At 38.7% G+C, this 22,149-nt stretch overlaps 1 protein-coding gene across 6 annotated transcripts in view; it reads left to right on the forward strand.

The window, feature by feature from the left end:
* PCDH15 (protocadherin related 15) overlaps window positions 1-22,149 on the forward strand; it is a 1,335,873-nt gene that overhangs the window by 351,049 nt on the left and 962,675 nt on the right. Inside the window, exon 3 of one of the 6 annotated variants that reach the window (XM_073353680.2) lies at window positions 17,717-17,761. The exons of the other annotated variants lie outside the window; for them this stretch is intronic. The gene's annotated coding sequence lies outside the window, so the exon portion shown is untranslated. The remainder of the gene's footprint in view (window positions 1-17,716; window positions 17,762-22,149) is intronic. 6 annotated transcript variants of the gene reach the window in all.

Consider the following 22,149-nt stretch of genomic DNA (forward strand, 5'->3'; position numbering starts at 1 on the left):
ATCAGATTTCTTTTGGCCCAATCCTCCAATTTGTCTAGGTCCTTCTGTATCCTATCCCTCCCCTCCAGCGTATCTACCACTCCTCCCAGTTTAGTATCATCCGCAAATTTGCTGAGAGTGCAATCCACACCATCCTCCAGATCATTTATGAAGATATTGAACAAAACTGGCCCCAGGACCGACCCTTGGGGTACTCCACTTGATACCGGCTGCCAACTAGACATGGAGCCATTGATCACTACCCGTTGAGCCCGACAATCTAGCCAGCTTTCTACCCACCTTATAGTGCATTCATCCAGTCCATACTTCCTTAACTTGCTGACAAGAATACTGTGGGAGACCGTGTTTCTTGATTGGGCACTTGAAAATAGTCCTTTCTGAAGAAGCTGACCAAATGCTTCACTAAGGCTACTTAGAATCAAAAACACTGAGATAAAAGTACATAGCCAATTCAAAAATGATACACTCATACAGACAGCTTAATCATAACCAGCAAACTACAACCTTTCCATGGACACACCAACTTGACCGTGGTGTTACTATAAGACTCTGGGCAACAGTAATCTATACGGTCACTGTTCATGTCAATAACGTCACACTCTTTCCTTCCAGAAAAAAGTCCTGGGACTCAACAGCGGTTCAGGGGATCACCTACATAGGGGAGATTACAGGATCAGGGCAAAAATGATCCCATAAGGAAACAGCAACACTGGCTTTACATATAGTGCAACCAAAAGCACAAAATACACTAACTTGGAAAAAAAACCAGAGAACAATGTTTTTTCAGCTAACTTCTCTCAGTTATAGTAACCATCCGTGTTCCTTGTAACTACAGCAAGTATACCATTTGCAGCCAGAGATGTGATTTTCAAGTTTATAATGTCTCTTTAAAGGCTAGATGAGTTTATATTTTATATACTCAAGTAAATTTCTAACCCTTTGACATGGGAAGGCTGAGTAATATGCTCACACAACATGCTTTAGTATTGGCTGCTCTTGACCTGAGACTCAGAGGGTTAATTCTAGTCCATTAAAATGTACTGGCAGAGCCACATCCCCAAAAAACTAGAAAAGGGACAGTGTTAACTGAAGGAGAAAATGAAGTACCAGTCCTAGAGAGTGACAGAGCAGAGGCAACCGGCATTCTGTGATAATTGCACATTTCTAAACAGAGAAATACACAGCAGAGAGAGTATCATCTACCTTCACAGATTGTAAGTGTGCTGATGCCATACCTTCCTATCTATCTAACCACTTCTATAGCCCTGATCACCACAGTATCTATCACATTTCTGTGTATTGTCAGTTACATTTCAGTAACTGGATTTGTGCTGGAAATGGCCCACCTTGATTATCATACACATTGTAAGGAGAGTGATCACTTTAGATAAGCTGTTACCAGCAGGAGAGTGGGGTGGGGGGAGAGAAAACCTTTTGAAGTGATAAACACCCATTTTTTCATGGTCTGTGTGTATAAAAATATCCTCACTGAATTTTCCACTTTTATGCATCCGGTGAAGTGAGCTGTAGCTCATGAAAGCTTATGCTCAAATAAATTGGTTAGTCTCTAAGGTGCCACAAGTACTCCTTTTCTTTTTACATTTCAGTAGCACTCAAAGATCCAAATTAGGATCTGGGTCAGGGTGTGCTGTGCACTCTGCCATTACACAGGAAGAGACGGCTCTGGTCCTGAAGAGCTTACAGTGAAGAGAACTGTGTGCATGGACCGCTGTGCCTGTTCATAGCCTATCAACATGATTCTATTTGCGGGATTGGGGTCTCTTTATTTGTGATCCTTTATTTAAAAGATACAGATGATTTGGGGCACAGTTTACCAAATGAGTAAGGATCATTGATTTATTATATTGTAGGGAACATTTCTGCATTGGCATAGAGGTGAACAAATAACCCAAGAGGTATTTTCCAGTCTCTGATTTCAGTGGGCCAAATCCTAAGGAATGCTGAGCATTTGCATTGCATCTCTCATTGACAACACTGTTAAGATTTAAATTAAGCCTTTACAGTAGGGGCTGGAGTAACACTCAACTTCTTCCCCTTTTACACATAAGAATTACTCAATTAATGTTGGAGTAGTGTTAACTAGTGTTTATAGAAAAATAAACATTTTCTTTGCAATGTTTTCCTCAAGGAATCTTTTATTGTCTATTCTGTATATCATTCTGTATATACATGAGGGAATTGCAGAGTCTCATGGCAAAAAATTGTAACGTTTAAGGATGTTGAGGGAGAACCCAGAGTATACTGTTATGAATATCAGTAGAATTGTAGTGTGTCTATTATTTATATTCTTGAAAACAACAAACTCAGTTCATTATTGTAGGAGTATCAGCTTTACTGACTTATCCACTGATGTGTCAATTAAAAGTTTAATATATTAAATATTTAATGTTCATGCAGTTTAAGGTTAGTGTGAAAAATTAATAACAATTTTGTTCAGCAGCAGAATTAGATTTGTGTTGAAAATGTTCACTGAAGAAGTGCCATATTTAGATGTATGCTTAATGTTGGAAAGAGTAACATTTCTAGTGTAAATGTTTCTATGCTTTTGGGCATAAATAAAGCTTATTTGTCTTCATGCTGTTTTCCCATGATTTGCCAGAAGGACTCCCGAAATCCAGTCATCACTTTAAGAAATTCATCTTAGAAATAGCTAGGACTACTATGGTTGCTGATGCAGACAGAACTAGAGCTGTGTTCATGAGGAATTTTGGCCATATCATTCATTAACACTTCCTTTTTTCTTGTGCCACTTATTCAAAATCAAAATACCGTATGTACATTTATCCTTTCATATAAATCTGTGGTTGAACTCAGTTGTTTCTTATAATTTGTTTTACTGTTCAGAGAGTTTGACTTCAGTGATGTTGAAAAGACTCACTAAAATCAAGAATTTTGTTCACCCAGCTAATTTTGGACTGGAGATTAGTACTTCTCTTCATCTCAACACTTAAGTTTTGATAGCAATGGTCATTTATAAAAGCTCTACCCAACTAGAGGAGAAACGTTTCTGTGGTGGTTTTCTTTCTTAGATATGGTGTACATATCACCCAGTTCAAATGGAACTCAACCCAATTAAAAAAAAAACAATAAGCAAATCTGGGTCCTGGGTCCATCTGACCACTCACTGTTGCAATCCAGGCCCTTTGATTCAATCTGCCATCTACATTTTTATTATCCTTCTATTTTAAAGGCAGATATATTGATAAACGATGTCGTTTTCACCTGAAGCTTAAAACTATTTTTGAGCTTATGTTGGGGGTAATCTAGTGTGATATATTATTCCTTTGTTGTCTGATAATTTAGAATTATTCCATCCTGTTTCTTGTAGATGATCTGGTTTACAATACATTCAGAGAAAGAATCCAGAGATATAGCGATGCTCTAGGACAGTTTGTGACATACCCCCTGTGGTACAGCCTCGACTGTGGGACTGCTGAGTCTTCCTAAACACTTCAGCCTAGGCTGTTTCTCACAATGCTAGGCTGGTGATGAGCAGCAAACCCATCCAGGTGCAGCCATCAACATCTGGAGACACACTCAACTGAGTTGTATGAATGTTCTCTAAACCACTCACGAATTATCCACGGGAGACTCCAGCCAGTTTCCCCCAGTCCCAGGCTTGCACCCCAGTGACATACTGTCTTGCACTGCTCAAGATATTCTCTTGAACAATGCAAGATCATTATTTAATTTGCCACTTAGTCAAAGGATAGTGGACATACACCAGCCTTCATAATCTGAATAGATTCCCCAAGCACTTTAGCCAAACTCATTGGTGAGGATAAAATATTAATATAATCTTATTTACTACAGAAAGATTGGTTTTAAATGATTATAAGTGTTAGGCATAGACATCAAAGTTGGTTACATAAGAAATAAAAATAAAATCTCAGTCTAAATTCTAAACTTTATCAGACTAAGTAATATAGAGCAACAACATTGTAGAACTCTGTGCAGTATATCTCTGTGTTATGTGCTACACCTACCATGTGCCCCCTGAGAGAGTTAAACTGTTCCCAAAAAGCTCACACCTTTGGTGGGATTCTGGAAGAGGATGTATTTAAGCAAGGTCGGGGAGGGGAAGTCTGAGGAGTCAGCACTAGATGCAGCTTTCAGGAGGGAAAGAGTGCTAGACAGAGGGTCTGAATTCGAGGAGTATTCCTATGGATCCCAAGTCTGGGACAGTGGCTGGGCTTTGTCAGAGTTTGGAAGCCAGGGGCTCAATGGGGAGTGGGTTGAGCAGGGGGTCCAGCCCTATCTTGACTATAGAGAGGGAGGGTAGGGGATGAAAGGGAGAAGTTACAGCTAATCCTGGTTTCTCTGGTGGAAGGGAAGGGGAGTGAGGAGAAGTCTCAGCTGGTCTCTCTTACCAGGGGCTGATCCATTTACTGGGACACCCTGGGTCCCGCTTCCCAGAATCCTGGGCTGCCATAGGTGGCAGGTAGTAGGGCTAGAGGGAGCTGACTCCCCACCCCCTGAATCTATTTTCAGAGCCACCTAATCACCCTCATGCATGTAAAACTCAACAGGCCCTGTGTCCATAGGTGCTAGGGCCGAGAAGAAGGCAGGGTGGGATAGGGTGTTGTAAGGATAGGGCCCCAGCTGCATGCTGGATGCCTGCTGAGCGGAACTAGATTCCTCAATCCTGCCACAGGGCCCTGGCTCCTGAATGGCACTTTCTGGGAAGGTTTATTGGGATGGAATCCCATGGGAGGGGGAGGGAAGATCCTGAGGGGATTGCGGGTCAGGTAACCTGGTACCCCTCCTTAAAGAAAATTCTGGTTGTGCTTAATAGTCTCTGCCAAGGATCCAGAGGCTGGATTCCACTCACTGCAGTGGTGCAGAGGAGCCCAGTCACATCTGTGACAAACAATGAGACTGTTTCCATGTCAAGCTTCTATCATTGTTCTGTCAGTAGGGCCCTACTGTCATCCTGCCTCCGTTGTCACAACTGAGAATGCCAAATTCAGGACAAACTGCTGATAAATAGGGCAGACCCACCCCAAAACTAGTGGTTATTCTCCTGTCAGATATTCCAAACGAGCAACAAAAGTAAACTTCTGTTTCATCACACTGGCTAACAAGAAGTCAGAAAAGCAGTCTCCTTAGGCATTCCAGTCCTCTTATCACCACCAAAACCACTAGACTTAATGGTGAGTGGTTATTTAAAACCAATTTCATCAAACAAAAGGGTTCTTCTGATCTCAAAGGACCAGCCACACACCCAGGTCAATATATAACTCAGATCTTATCCAATAATCTTGCTGTTGACAATCCTTTAGTATCTAAAATCTAAAGGTTTATTGAAAGAAAGAAAGAAAGAAAGAAAGAAAGATGAGAGTTAAAACTGATTAAAGGAATCAATGCAAAGTTCTTGGATCAGGCTTGTAGCAGTGATAGAATAAACTGCTGGCTTGTTAAGTCTCTGGTTGCTTCCAAATCATTGGAAGGTCCTCAGTTCCTTGGTTAGAATGCTCCAATTAATATACATCCATAGTCCAGAAGTTTGCGCAGGAAATAGACAAAATGGAGATGTTTCCAGGGTCTTTTATAGCTTATGCCAATTGAAGGGAAACCCATTGTTCTCACTGTGGAAAATTACAGGTAACAAGATGGTGTTTGGAGTCACATGGGCAAGTCACATGTCCATGCATGATTTCTCTTAGTTACAGCAGAAGCTATTACCAATACTCCAGATAGAACGTTCACAGGAAAGTCCATTAAGTGTAGATCGGCATTTCCCATGGTCCGTTGTTAGCTAAGTGTTCCTTGATGAGCCATTTAACTTGAACAGACCTTTCAAGATGTGCAGGCTAAATACCTTGTGGATGTTACCACATGAGCAAGCAGTTGAAATACAGGTACATAGTTAACATTTATAACTTCAGATACAAAAATGATACGTGCATACACATAGCATAATCATATTCCGCAAATCATATCATCTATTCAGACTTTACTTGATACACTTTGTATTAGATTTGTTGCAATTGTATAATAGTGGTAGCAACAATGATCTACATGGTCATATTTTAATCAGATAATGTTACACCTACCAAATTCACGGACCGTGAAATCTGGTCTTTTGTGTGCTTTTGCCCTATACTACACAGATTTCATGGGGCAGACCAGCATTTCTCAAATTGCGGGTCATGACCCAAAAGGGAGTTGCAGAGGTGTCACAACGTTTTTTTAGAGGGGTTGTAGTATTGCCACCCTTACTTCTGTGCTGCCTTCAGAGCTGGGTGGCCGGAGAATGGCGGCTGGTGGCCAGGCGCATGGCTCTGAAGGCAGTGCCCTGCCAACAGCAGTGCAGAAGTAAGGGTGGCAATATCATACCAGGCCATCCTTACTTCTGCGCTGCTGCTGGCGGCAGCTCTGCCTTCAGAGCTGGGCTCCTGGCCAGCAGTCACTGCTCTTCAGCTGCCCAGTTCTGAAGGCAGCACCAGTGCAGAAGTAAGGATAGCAGTACTGCAACACCCCCTACAATAACCTTGCGAGCCCCCCACAACTCCTTTTTGGGTCAGGACCCTTACAATGACAACACTGTGAAATTTCAGATTTAAATAGCTGAAATTATGAAATTTACAATTTTTAAATTCCTATGACCGTGAAATTGACCAAAATGGACTGAATTTGGTAGGGCCCTATCTATCAGTAAGATGCTGAAATTGTAACATGCTCTGCACCCTCCTGACTAGATTATTATAATTTCTGGTTTGCCCATCTGTTTGAGACAGCATTACTTGACCTTCTGCTGGCCTAGAATGCAATAAGTTTTCTTAACGTCACTTTTGTCACCAACAGTTGGTTTGCTATTTGTCTCTCTTTTAACACTAAGACTGCACTTTAGATGCAATATGTTATCGACAAATGATTGACTCCCTACATAAATATATTGTGCTGCAGACCTGGTCCCCTACTTGACCCAAGATCTTGTTTGAAAGGTTACAGCACTGTTTGTAGCTGCTTGTATCTATGCTGCTCAATGTAAAATTTATATCTAGATAAATCCTAAGTGTGCCACATCAGTTGGAATTTTTAAGTTGAAATTTAAATCCTAATTATTTGTAGGTTCATAACATAAGAATAATTTTGAGTGTGGAGTAATGAATGTTGTTGATTTTTATAAAAAGAAAAGGAGTACTTGTGGCACCTTAGAGACTAACAAATTTACTTGAGCATTAGCTTTCGTGAGCTTACAGCTCACTTCATCGGATGCATGCAATGGAAAATACAGAGGGGAGATTTTATATACGCAGAAAACATGAAATAATGGGTGTGCATACACACCATAATGAGAGTGTACCATACACACTGTAACAAGAGTGATCAGGTAAGGTGAGCTATTACCAGCAGGAGAGGAAAAAAAAAAAGTCTTTTGTAGTGATAATCAAGGCGGGCCATTTCCAGCAGTTGACAAGAACGTGTGAGAAACAGTGTGTGTGTGCGGGGAAACACAGGGAAATAGTTTTACTTTGTGTAATGACCCATCCAGTCCCAGTCTTTATTCAAGCCTAAGTTAATGGTGTCCAGTTCGCAAATTAATTCCAATTCAGCAGTCTCTTGTTGGAGTCTGTTTTTGAAGTTTTTTTTGTTGAAGAATTGCAACTTTTAGGTCTGTAATCAAGTGACCAGAGAGATTGAAGTGTTCTCCGACTGGTTTTTGAATGTTATAATTCTTGATGTCTGATTTGTGTCCATTTATTCTTTTACGTAGAGACTGTCCAGTTTGGCCAATGTACATGGCAGAGGGGCATTGCTGGCACATGATGGCATATATGACATTGGTAGATGTGCAGGTGAACGAGCCTCTGATAGTGTGGCTGATGTGGTTAGGCCCTATGATGGTGTCCCCTGAATAGATATGTGAACACAGTTGGCAACGGGCTTTGTTGCAAGGATAGATTCCTGGGTTAGTGTTTTTGTTGTGTGGTGTGTGGTTGCTGGTGAGTGTTTGCTTCAGGTTGAGGGGCTGTCTGTAAGCAAGGACTGGCCTGTCTCCCAAGATCTGTGAGAGTGATGAGATGTCCTTCAGGATAGGTTGTAGATCCTTGATGATGCGTTGGAGAGGTTTTAGTTGGGGGCTGAAGGTGATGGCTAGTGGCGTTCTGTTATTGTCTTTGTTGGGCCTGTCCTGTAGTAGGTAACTTCTGGGTACTCGTCTGGCTCTGTCAATCAGTTTCTTCATTTCAGCAGGTGGGTATTGTAGTTGTAAGAACACTTGATAGAGATCTTGTAGATGTTTGTCTCTGTCTGAGGGTTTGGATCAAATGTGGTTGTATCGTAGAGCTTGGCTGTAGACAATGGATTGTGTGGTGTGGTCAGGATGAAAGCTGGAGGCATATAGGTAAGTATAGCGGTCAGGTTTCCGGTATAGGGTGGTGTTTATGTGACCATCACTTATTAGCACCGTAGTGTCCAGGAAGTGGATCTCCTGTGTGGACTGGTCCAGGCTGAGGCTGATGGTGGTGCATATGCATCAGCAACATAGTGAGTTATTGTTGTCTTTGTAGCTGCTTCAAATGGGAACAAAGGACCAGAGACATAATTATAGCTTTATCTCATAGAAAATATCACTACAGAGCCAGATCTTCTTTACCTTAAAAGTAGACACGTTTTTCCCTAGGATTGTGAGAATCTTCCCTTCCTGAAATGCACTGTAGTACAACTGAACACTTCTAATGCTGCCAGTTGCCTTTTTTATTATTTCTTTTTTTTTTTGAAAACCTACTAATAATTCAAAGAAAATATATACATTTTGATTTGAAACAAAAATTGCCCTTTTGATGAATAAAAAACTCAGAAGTTAAGGTTAGTGTTAGAGACACTGTCAACTTAAAAATAACATACATGCCTGATTATTCTTAACTGAATCTTGTCACAAATAACACCTAAACTTTCTAAAACCAAAAAATAGAGGAAATAACATTTTGCCTGGTTTTTGTTTGGTTTATGTATTTAATGAATTTGACAGCACTTTGTGTCTATTCAGTTGGGCCCAATTCTGCATAGCCCCATTCTCTTCAGTGGGGTTATGTACAGGCATAACTCTTAGCTCTAGCAAATTCCATTGTGGCATCAGGTTCTTAATTATTCACTCTCCTCCTGCTGTTTGTGTGGATTTTCCATAGAAATAAAAACATTTTAAAAATTTAAGAAAATGTGATGATGAAATCACAAAAATGGGAAGTGAGACCCAGGTGTTGGAGTTAGTCCTAAAAGTATTTTAAATCTCCTTTTTCTTTTTTCTTTTCTTTTTTTTAATGGACTGGGTATCCCATTAAACTTTGAGAGTGTTAAAATCCAAGAGAGAGAGACTGTTGTCAGTCTTCTGGCAAGGAAGGAATCTACATGCATTTCTTGGATACAGATAGTGTCAACTCTGTGACAAGCAATGAGATTTGCTATTCTAATCGCTTTGCAGCTGATAGTCCCCCAACATTGAATTGAAGAATGGAAAGTGAAGGACCAAAGAATACCACTCCAGTACCACTGTAAATCTGGATCCAGATTATTCAGGTTCAGTTTGCTGCTTTGGTTTCTTCGGAAGATTAATCACAGAATGGAAAACAATAATGTAGCACCGTTGATGTGAAATCTGATATTGATTATGTGGAGGCCTTACCAACTACTTCGCCTTACTGTGAGATTATAATAGTCAGTTGTTTTGAGACTGACTTTTGGAGTTGGCCAGCTATAACAATCTGGTTCTTGCAAACACATTTAGGACCACATAAAGCATCCAGACTATCAACATGGCATGCACCTAATCGTCTATATCAGAGCCAGATTGACTACATCATGGTGCAAAACCAATTTCATTCTGGGATTAACAGAGCTAAAACAAGGAGCTTCACCAGTGCTGATATTGGAAGTGATCACGACCTTGTGATGCTAATTTTTTGGCTGCGGCTAGGGAAAATCATCAGGCCAAAGTTCACTAGAACCAAGTTTGACTTAGAAAGACTCAGAGACTGAAATATTGCAGAGTCATTCCAAGCAATGATCAGCGGAAAATTTGCCATGCTGCTTGCTCTAGAGGAAGACGCAGAAACAATAACCAACAATTTCAACACTGTAATGAATGAGGCAGCAATGGACATCCTTGGGAAACATCATAAGAAGACAAAACCATGGGTCACAAATGAAATACGACAAATGTGTGACGTTAGAAGAGAACTTGAGAGACAAGAACTGCATTGAGGGAGCTGATAAATACAGAGTATTTGGCAGAAAGATCATGACAGGAATGAAGATGGCCAAGGAGATATGGATTGAAAAACAATGTTGTAAAACTGAAGAGGGTATCAATAATAAAACTAGCAAATGAGCCTTCCAGGTTGTAAAAGATTTGATGAAGAAAAGATGGACCAAAGCTAACACAATTCAAGATAAAGAAGGGAACAGTCTTACAGAAGAAAGGGACATCATCAATAGGTGGACAAACTACTGCTCTGATCTGTACAACCACCAGACAAATGGAGATCCTAGTGTCTTAGTTTCAACAAAGGAAGAGGACTTTCCAATACTATGTGAAGAAAAGGAGACAGCGGTGAAATCACTCAAGAACGGAAAGGCTACAGGTATTGACAACATTCCAGCTGAAATGATGAAATTCAGAGGAGAAATAGTAATAGATGTACTCACCAAGATCTGCAATAAGATCTGGCAGACCAGTGAGTGGCCCTCCACGTGGACACAATCACTAATCATCACTCTGCCGAAGAAAGGCAACCTGAAATTGTGTCAAAATTACTGGATCATAATCTTAATTAGCCATCCCAGCAAAGTGATGTTGAAAGTCATATTGAACAGATTGAAACCACAAATAGAGAATATCATTGCTGAAGAATAAGCTGGCTTTTGTGCTGGAAGAAGTACCACAGAACAGATTTTCAACCTTTGTGTTCTATGTGAAAAGTACTTTCAACACCAGCAGGACATCTACCACATATTTTTTGACTTCAAGAAGGCGTTTGACAGAGTATGGCACGAAGTTCTCTAGGCAACCATAAAGAAATACAATGTTGGTCATAAGCTTATTCTTACCATTAAACAACTGTATGCCAAGGCCAGCAGTGCAGTTCTCATCAATGGCACAATAGAAGAGTGGTTTCACACCACTGTTGGAGTCTGGCGCGGCTCCCTTCTTTCACCCACGCTGTTCAAGATCTACTTGGAGTGCATAATGACTGTTGCCCTAGAAATCACATATGTACAGTCAGCACTGGGGAGTGAACAATCTCAAATCTTTGGTTTGCTGATGACATTGATGGGCTGGCAGGCAGCAAAGATGAACTTGCCAACCTTGTGAAATGTTTGGATGAAACGTCTGCAAAATATGGCATGGAAATCAGTGCAGAAAAAATGAAGCTGATGACAAACAAACATGATGGGATCAGATCACATATCACTGTCAGTGGACAAAGCTGGAGACAGTGAAACGGTTCCAGTATTTGGGGACATTCATCAATAGGTGATGTTCCTCACGAGCGCCAGCCATCACACCTCCTGTATAGAAAATGGTTTCTAATGGAATAAGAAGGCAGGGGCTATGTTTCTTGACTTGGCCGGGGTTTATGATTCCTTCTGGAACACTGGTCTGCTGGTCAAAATGTAAATATGTTACCTTTATGGGGTGTTAGGGCTATGGAAATGATACTCCAAAACAGACCATTCCAGAAGCAGAGAAGCTGAGCACATGGAGGAGCCAGATTAAGAGACTCCCAGAGAGAACTGTTCTTGCTCCAATTTTCTTCAACATTTTTACAAATGATTTGCCTCCAACTATCTCAAGGCTATTCAGTTATGTAGATGACATCTGCCTCACTTCAAGAGACAGAGACTTCAAAAAGATTGAGGAGAACCTGAACCAACACATGGCAACCATCAGTGGCTATTGCAAGAAATGGAGACTTAAACCCAGTTTGTCAAAGGCAGTGTTGTCATGCTTCCATCTCAACTACACCAATGCTTCATGAGAGCTCAACATCTTCTTGAATGGAGAATGACTGGCACTTGCCCCAAAGCCAGTATATATCTAGGAATAATTCTAGCTCGCACACTTACCAAGAAGGACCTCCTCACAAAGGTAGGTCAAAAGATAAAGAGCAGAAATGGCTTCCTAAATAAGCTTGTGGGCTCAACTTGGGGAGTTAATGTTCAAACATTGCACAGCTCAGCGCTAGCTCTCTGCTTCCCTATTGGAGAATACTGTACTCCTGGTTAAGCTCTTGTTTAAGCTCTTCCCACACACACCAAATGGTGTAAATAATAACTGGGGCTCTGAGACCAACAAACGCTGAGTGGCTATCTGTCCTCTGTAATATCCCATATCCTGACTTCAAGCGTTATACTGCATCAAAAAACCTCATTGAGAAAGTTCAGGAGATCCCACAATTTTCACTTTACAAATATATATGGACACTGCCAGATTGTGGTGAGCAGAATGAGAACAAGCTTGTTCCATTTGTAAGAAACTCCTTCCTCATCACTCAGCCTGATGAGAGACTGCCTGGCTTCAAGCTGCCATTCTATCTCTGGTGCAAGCTCAATCATTTTCAAATGCCAACACCTGGGGATTCAGGAACAATCCCCTGTGTAACTGCACTGCAGCTGAGGATGGTGCATACCTGTTGAATGGCTGTTCACCTTGTGCTGGTTTATCAGGAGGACTTTCCAACCTTTGCTGAGCCCAAGGCTATTGAATGGCTAAAATATATAGTGCCTATCTGTCTGTGCCCTTTTGACACTTTTGAATTTCTTTTTCTCTTAAACATTTTTTTTTTATTTCCCTACTTTACATTTTGTATTTTGAACTTTTTTCCATCTTCATTGTACCACTGGTACGTTCACTAATAATATACTTAAATGCTCCTTTTCTCCCCTCTGCATTGGAAATTTTTGCTTTTATCTTTTCTATCTTATTTAAATCATGTGGGAACTAATGTGATTTGGATTTTTTTAAATTGTTGAACGTTATTCCCACCTCATCCTTCTGCAACACTTCTGAGTAATTTTGACTTACTTGTCACCATGGTATCCACTCCACTTAGGTATTTTATGTGCTGTACATTAGTTTGCATGTATATATATAAATAAAACAAACACTAAAACAAAACAACTTTATCACAATTTAAGGCCCATTGCTACTATCACTTGTGCACATACAAATGTGCATTCACATGAGTCTGAATGATGACAAGATCTGGCCCTTTAACTTTAAGGGCTGGATGGATGTGTATAATGAACATGATCCCATGCTTCGAGAAAGTAAAAACAGCTGAGACCCTTTACTTTAAAATAGGGATAGCAAACCCTTTCTCTGAAGAAGGATGAATTCCATTCCTAATTAATGCTATATGGACCAGTGTATAAATTCAGAATTCCATGTGCTCAATCCACAGCAGAGCTCCCTCAATAGCAAGGGTAGTTTATACAATAACCAAATGTTTAGTTATTGCTATTGTTTAATCAGCACCTTATTGTCACATTCAGCATGACTCAATGGGAAAATTTGTTCACCTTTAGGACCACTTTTTCTGCCCTTGTTTATTTCTTTTTATCCTCTTTTCTCCATTCTTCCCCTCTCTCTGCATCTCCCACCCTGCAGCAATTTCCAATTCACCCCCATCTTCGTGAGCTTAACTTGCACTCCCCAACCCGTACCTTCTGATAAAATAATAAACAATGAAATAGTTAATGCTGACATTTAAAGTGTAGTTATTATTAGGCTTTGAAGACAACAACCTGTGGACCGCATTGTAAATCAGTGCCCAGTTCAGTCATTTTCCGGTAACATCTCAGCCATCTCTTTGGGATAACCCCATGTTCCTTCCCCAGATTTCTCTCTCTGCCAGGGCTGTGTCAGGTCCTCTGATGGAGGTGTTCCCCCATATCCATGGCCACCCCCTGAAAAGGGTCCATTATTATAGGCAGTGACTCATGGCTGCTGCACACATGCTTGGGCTCTTCTCAGCCTGGAGTAGCAATCACATAATTCAGTACTCCTTAACTGCTTCAGTTTCCCCAGGTTAGTACAAAGCACCTAGCCCCTTGAACATTCAGGTGTATATTGAGTATGGAGGAATTTACAGGAAGCATTTGAGGACAGGGGTCACCTCTTTCAGAATCTGACTGCAAACTGTGGGCTTATGTCTATTGGTGGGGCAGTCTTTATCTGCAATGGAGGGAAGGAGAGATCTGACACCATAACTTTGTTTAAAAAACTAACAATACATAATTAAGGGCTGGCAAGGTGAATCATAGTACTGTAAGAGTGTGAGGGGGCTGGGATTTGCAGCCAAGCTAATTACCGGTATCTCCTTGTGGCAGATGTCCAGTACAGGCACTTGTTCCATAGAGGGCCCAGGTTCCTGATAAACAGGAGTTGGAAATGGACTTCCCCTGAAGTCAACGGGGACTCGAGTTGGTGCTTCTAATGTCTGGTATAGTGAAGTGACAATACCCTTTCCCTAGCTCCTTAACCCTCATACAAAAGAAGAGCATTGGGGTCCAAGCAGAGCACTGAGGACCCAATATGGAGGGTTGACAGGAGACCTCCACCAGTTGTAACTGATTAAGGAAAGAATAATGATCTTTATTGTACCACTTATTGCTAGCTATTTCCCAGAATAGTTCAGAATGAGTTCGGTCAATAAGGGTGTGGCCTATTTGAACCACATCCCTTGCATCTTGACTTTCTTTTTTTGTGTTTGAGTAAAACACCTTTTGTTTCAGATTGTGATTTAGTTTTACTTTGTCAGGAGTCAACATTGCCCTGCTGAACTTTTAACATTTTGAAGTCAGGAAAAGTGCTCTTAATACTGGTGGTTTGTTTGATCGATGCCATGATTTATAATGTCAGCTCTGTTTTGTCTCTATAAGAGAAAAATGTTTTAGGAGCTCTATCACGGGTGTCAATTTAACACCTGCTTTCAGCAGTGCTCTAAAATCACCAATGTAATTTATATCGTGACCTGCCTGTGTGGAAAGCAGTACTTAGATGAAACTTCAAAGAGTTTTGGAAAATGTTTTAATCTGTGGCTTGCTCATCCTGAACAAAAGTGTTTGAATGACTATCACTAACCATGGCCATGTACTGTAACCTAACCTATACTGGGAAGATTGCGGGCCAAATGTGAAAACAGTGGGAGAATTTTTTTTCCCAGATTTTAGAGTTATGATCTTTTTAGCATGACTATTACTCATAATTTAATCACTTCACATGTTATTGTCTACATTTATAATGCATGTGTTGTAACTACAGGAACTATTTTTCGTATTGATGACAATGAAAGTTTGACAATATTTTTCTGTCACATGAACAATCTATTGAACTAGTTTATTGTACACTTATTCTTGCATATGGCATTTGGATAATTTTATTGCCTTCTTTCAAATAGCACAAATGTAATTTCTCAGTACTTCATGATAAACCAAAACCAGATGGTTGTATTACTTTTCTAATTGCTGCCAGTGTGGTTTCCATTCTCCAGTTTATATCGATTGCATTTATGTGGTACTGCACAAATAAAGTAGGCCACAATTAACAAAATACACATCATTCGCTTTGCATTATTCACATTCTAATGTTAAATATGGGGGCTGCTACTTAGCAAAAACTGCATGCCACAGGGAAATAACTGGGGAAGTACTTTGATATATGTGGTATAAAATGTATGTTTCTATGATTCTGTAAAGTCCTTTACCGTGCATCTCCTCAATCACATTTGTTACCGTAAAACAAAGTATACATCTGCAAATAGGGAAGATGATGAACTAAAAGTAAAAAGGATTAAAATGGCAATTCAAACATGACTGTCAAACATGACTGTCAAATATGTACTTAAATTGGAATTTCTCCAGTGTAATAGTACATAGTCATTTACTCAAGTGAAGAATACACTTTATGTATTTATGATGTATAATACCAGGATGGAAATGTTATGTGGGACTAGATATGCCAGATATGTTTGCTGCATAGCTAAAAAGTCAATTTTCGAGCTCCAACGAAAGGAACCCAAGGCAAATCCATGTAGCACTTTGCAAAAAATGGTATATTGGGTAGAGGTTAAAAAATGGCCTTCAGTAAAATCTTCAAAGAAAATGTGTGTGTACAACTATAATTCTGGTCCAGCAGTTCTAAATCCCTGGAACACTAGATTGCTTAACAGTTAACAAAATATATTGTAAGGATTTAATTAGTTGCTAATGCTTTCAGAGTTCTGGACTAGTTGCAAGAATAATAGAGCAAAAGTAAGGATCCCCATAGGAATATATGGCTGGATTTTCTAAAGAGCTCAGCATGTTGCATTATAAACTCTTTAGAAAAACTGACCATAAATGGGAGCTGAGCAGTAGAAAATCTGGCTCTGACTTCAGTGCCTCAATTGGAGCTGGGCTCTTTTAAAAATTTAGTTCCAGTTTGGGGGTATTGAGGCCTTGAAAACTTGGCCCTGAGCGCTTTTGAACGGTTTGTTCCATAACAGATTGTCGTCTTCAATCCCTACAGAGCATATATTCTTAAAAATATGCCACAAACAACATTTTCACTTTTACTAAGCAGCCAGAAAGGGACAGGAAAACACACAGGCGCTATTTTTTACCTGGACTAGGAAGAAGTGACAATGTAACGTCTCAGTCATGACGTATTAATCGCACCATGAACTCAAAACTGCTATTCCAAGGAGAATAATTCATCTTATGACTTGAGTTTTTTGTTATCCTGCACAAACTGCGTATATTGTGATAGAACATTATCAGTAGTAGGAGTGATAGAGTAGACCTAAAAAAAACCAACCAATAACTAATTCAGCTTCACAATTAAAATATATCAGGATGCAGCTATCATTCCTTTCTTTAAAAAAAATGAAATCATGATGTGACTGAATCTCCGTATTCACAGTAAAATGTGAACCAGAAAGTGGCCTGGAAATCCATATACAGTACTCTTTCCATCCCCTTCGTGGTAGTCTGGAAAAAGCTCTTTGCAAGAGCAGGTTCTACAGTGGGGAGTGGGAAGGCCTGTATTCCACATCTGAGGGAGAAAGAAGGAAATATTTATCTGTTTTTTTAAGGCAGTTGTTTGAATCTACTTAAAAGTTTGGAATGCTAGAAGCAGTCCCAGCTCAGACGGATTGGTAGGCAGAATGCAAGTGAAGAGGGTCAAAGATGCATGTTAAATGCAATTTATCACACACATCTGCAGTCTACCACATGGGTATTATCACCACATAAATGGGTGTGTGTGAGTGTAAACACTCTTTAGCTCTCCAAATATGGAAGGTCCTGGATCACGTAGAAGCAGAAGTTAGGGCCAGAGATCCATAGCTAGGAATAGCTGGTCTAGGAATAGTAGTAATTTAAAATAATCTATGATACAAGGTTTTAAAAAAAATAAAATATGGATCTTGAATAAAATATTTGATGGTATGTGATAGTAGAAAGTGGTACTCATTTGGATGTGCTACATAATTCACTTGTAGTTTCACTGTATGTGAATAATATAATATTTGTACCTATGTAACAAGGGATTTTCAGAAGTGGTCAGAGTTGATCTAACTTTGTTCCCACTGTCAATGGTAAAAATCCCATTTGACATAATGGAAGCAATGTTAGGCCAAAGCTGAATTCTTTTCAAAATTTGTCCCATAATATAAAGGTTATCATACCTCTTATTTTCCTCTTTCAGGTTGAGAAGTTGAAGTGGCCAAGTTTGTCTGTGGGTCTATGCAGGGTGAGTTCCAATGGCAGTAGCTGTTCATGGTGCAATTATTTCTGTACACTGATTACTTTACTATACAGCGTCTCTGTGGTCTTGCTGGCCAAGTCCATTCCCTTTGGTGTAGTTTTTCATACCTAATGTCTAAACACAAAGTACCTCAATGCAGTACACTGAATTCGTGCTGAAAGCACAGTAGCAAGAGATTATGCAGTGTTCTAATGACAGCTACTGATACTAAAATTTTGTACTTCAAATATGAAAAAGTTTCAATCATAGTGACAATGGTCTGATCTTGTACCATTGAATTCAATGAAAGTTTTATTATTGACTTCAGTGGCAGCACAAACAGGCCTTATATACACAGGAAATACTTGGTTGATGGTGTAATTAGTCATGAAATTTATATGGAAAAAATCATTATTCAGTTAGAGCTTTTAAATCACTTCAAGATATATATTCCACTTCTTTTTTTGTCATGGGCAATAGTGTGTTCAAGACAGATTTTATTCTTGATTTTATGTTTGTTTTTTTGGTAAAAGGAACTAAGAAAGAGTTTTTGTTGGTTTGTTTGATATTTGAGAAAAGGCTCATGTCTATGAGGTTTTAGTCACTAAAGAAACAGAAAACGGGGAGAATTGAGGACCAGCAATGCAAATTATGGTCTTTAGTTTAAAGAGCCATGAATTGCTGCTATTATCACTTTATTATTATTTTCAGTAGATGTAAATAATCTTAAAATGAGGTCTGCTGTCCAAATGGGTCTGAACAATCTAGTTATGCTTAGTAGCCAGGCATGTTTTTGCAACTATATTGTTTTGTTACAGCCCAGACTTATGTGGGGTGAATACTAATACAGGGAAACAGTCTTGTTCTTTTCCTTTGCTACAGATACAAATCAATAGGTGCATAACTATAGCTCTCTCTATCAGATACTCTCACAAAGTTCCTGTGTTCAATTATTCTGGCCTTGAAACACCAATAAAAAAAAGAAGGAATGAAATATATTTATTCAATTATTGGGGAGGGAGGAGAGTGAAGCCAGTACCAGTACTGTATTAGATTTCTAATAGGCTTTGTGTGGATAGTTGAAAAAAGAACATTTAAGTAAAGGCCTATAGCAAGGATATAATAGTCTATTACATTTTAAGGTTTATTTTTTTTAAGACAATACAGTTCTATAGACAATTGGATCCCTGCTAAAGAATTCAAACACTGCATTTTTATGCTGTTCAGTAGTGTGTAACCATTTACATTTGTTACCCAAATCTGCCTTGCAAACAATGTTAAAAAAGTGTACAAACACTGTTGTGACAAAACACATTTAGAGCAAACATGCAATTGAAATATAATTTAAATCTGAACATATTTGTTTTGCTAGGAAAAAGAGAGAGTGGAGCTGGGCCTGGAAAGAATGAACATTGCCATTTAGTTAAAAAAAATGCAGTGTTTAATATTCTCAAGTATCTGTGTGCATGCGTGCACACACACTCTCTCATGCACACGCTCTCTCTCACGTGTGCACACACACACACACAGAGAAATTTCAGTGTTTAATATGTTAAAGATTTCTCTCTCACACACACTCTCTCACACACACACAGAGTGTGAATGATAGACACAGTTTATGGGAACCTAATATGTGTGGTGTTCGTAAAGCTGTTCATCATGGGTGTTGAAAAATTCAGGATTGTGAACAAGCCCTAGAAAGTTTGTAGTGGGGGAGAGTTGCAGTGAAAGAGAACCTGTATTTGAAACAGTGTTTTGTTTTGTTTTTTTTATCTAGTCCATCTTCCCTGCAACAAATTGCTAAAAAAAAAAAAAAAAAAACAATCTTAACTATCATCATTCATGATGAATGTAGATTGGCTTCTTTAAAGTAATGAGGGTGTAAATTTCTGATTTCATGACCTGATCAGTAAATATTTCACATATAACTCATGAAAACGTACTATTTGTTCATGATTAGTATGAGTGATCATAAAAATTCATTTTAAAATTGAGGTGAAAACACTTGAAACTTGGCATTTGCAGTTATCTTAGGTCTTTGAGCTCATACTTGAAGAGAATGCTGCTACTTGTATGAATGAATATATGTATTCATAACTTATTAAGTGGATGTATTTACCATTCTCCAGCTTTTGGTATTTCAGTTATGATTATGATGAGACTATTTCATGCCAGATATATTTTCCAATTAAAATATCCAACAATTAGGTTTGAATAACTTCAAGACCTCTCTTCCATATGAATAAACAGATGTAAAATAACAGATGTAAAGACAGTGAACCAGAATTTACAACTTCAATAAGAGGAAAAAAAAATATTTGAGAAGGCTTTAAAAAGCTGAATTGGTAAAAACTCATTGAATAGTATGCTAACATCCATAATCTGAATTCTAAACTATATATTTGTGTAGCTGCAAATCATTCAGGTTCCAAGCACCAATTTTCTTTAGGAATTGCCTGGGTATATCTAGTTTTAGGGTTTGATTAAAATGTCTTGGACCTAGAACCTCCATAATCCACTAGAGTTCATCCTTTTTCAAAGCCTCCTAAACCCAAAAGATTGTAGGCCCCAATCCTTCATTGTAATACCTGTAGGCAGACTGCTGTGTCCTTGTGGAGACTGTTGACTTCGACTACTGGCCCGGAGCTGTGTTTGTGCACACTCCCACTGCAGATGACAATGCAAGATATGGGTATTAATCTTGTCTCATTCTCAAAAACATTATGTTTATTTTTAAAATTGTATTTTCCCTCCAAAAGTCACTTCCAAATTTATCATTTTAAAAATTTTAATCAGATCTACATCACATTATCTAAGCATAAAAATAACTGATGCCAGCAAAGGCTCCAAAGAGACTACTCTGAATAATTAACTTAATAATAATTACATAAAAAAAAAGCCTGCAGTGAAGAGCCAGATGTTGATGCTTAAACTCCCCCCCCCAAATAAAAACAAAACAAAAAAACTTTGCTTATGTTGTGTTTCACTTTGACTTCAGAAATCTGTGGTATATAAAAACATTCCTTCAGACTTGATCATATCAGGTATTTTGACACATCTTGCAACACAAGCATAAATCAGTCCTTATAGTATCATGTGAAATTTACTGTGGGAAATTATCTTTTTACTGATAATTTTTACTGATATCTGATTACTTTGATTAATTATTTGTATTGTAATACCAGCAACATATGCCTGGTACCCTCCGAATGCAGTTCCTACCCCCAGAGAGTCTTAGGCCTCACCTACATTTATACGTTAGATTGACACAGCTAAGTCGGTCAGGGTTGTGAAAAATTCAGAAACCTGACTGACGTAGCTATTTCAACCCAACCCCCTCAGCGTAGAATGGCAGGCATTAAAATAAACCTTTGTACTCTGAAGCACAAGGTACGTTTACAGCTCTGTGAAAATTTGCAGGAAATTTTCTTACATATGTGTGTTAATGAGCCAGAACGTCTGGAAAAGCGGTCCTTCAAACTCCATGTGGAATTTCCTTAAAATACACTAAAAATCCCACCATTACTGTGAAAAATGATAGATATCAAAATACAGACTAATATTAAGGCTAATGTAATGAGAGAATGCTGGTGTTACTACTGATACCTGAAAATATAACACAAGGAAAGATGAATAATTTACTAAAAAGTAAAATGTTAGATTCAGAATATTGTATTCCATACATCCCAAATACAGTTTCATTTGTGCACTTCATGAAGTATTTGGCTCATACAGCACACAGCCTTCAAAATTGTGAAAATGCCTTAGGGTCCCACTCAATTTCCACAGTAGTTAATAGATAGATTACTATGGGAGTTGAATCAGATCCTTAGAAAGTGAATATGGTGAAGATAAAAAGGGTTAGTTCAATAGTTCCATTGTAAAAAAGATAAAACTTTGTAAAGATAAGCAGGTTCTCACTTAATCCATTTCTGTTTCATGAAATGCAAAAAGGCTTCTTAATTGGTGTCATACATAATAGCAAAATGTAAGCTTCATACTCTACTATTGGAGAAGAGCTGGTGCTACCTGCTGCTATTGAAACAGGTAGGAAAATGTACATGGACTCTCTTTTACATAAAATGAATCATGTTCTATTTTCAAATAATGCACAGGACAGAAAAAACCTGACATATTCAAAGATTTCAAGCTCTATGTGTACTATATTTTTTCACTATACTGCATATCATCACACTGTTAAACAGTAGAATACCAATTGAAATGTATTAACTATTTTGGATGTTTTTCTATATATTCTTATACATTGTATTCTGTGTTGTAATTGAAATCAAAGTGAATATTATTATTATTCCAAATATTTGTACTGTAAAATGATAAAAGAAATACTATTTTTAAATTCACCTCATACAAGTATTGTAGTGCAATCTCATTGT

Source organism: Lepidochelys kempii, chromosome 7 (genome assembly GCF_965140285.1).
Source record: "Lepidochelys kempii isolate rLepKem1 chromosome 7, rLepKem1.hap1, whole genome shotgun sequence".
NCBI classification, from domain to species: Eukaryota; Metazoa; Chordata; order Testudines; family Cheloniidae; genus Lepidochelys; species Lepidochelys kempii.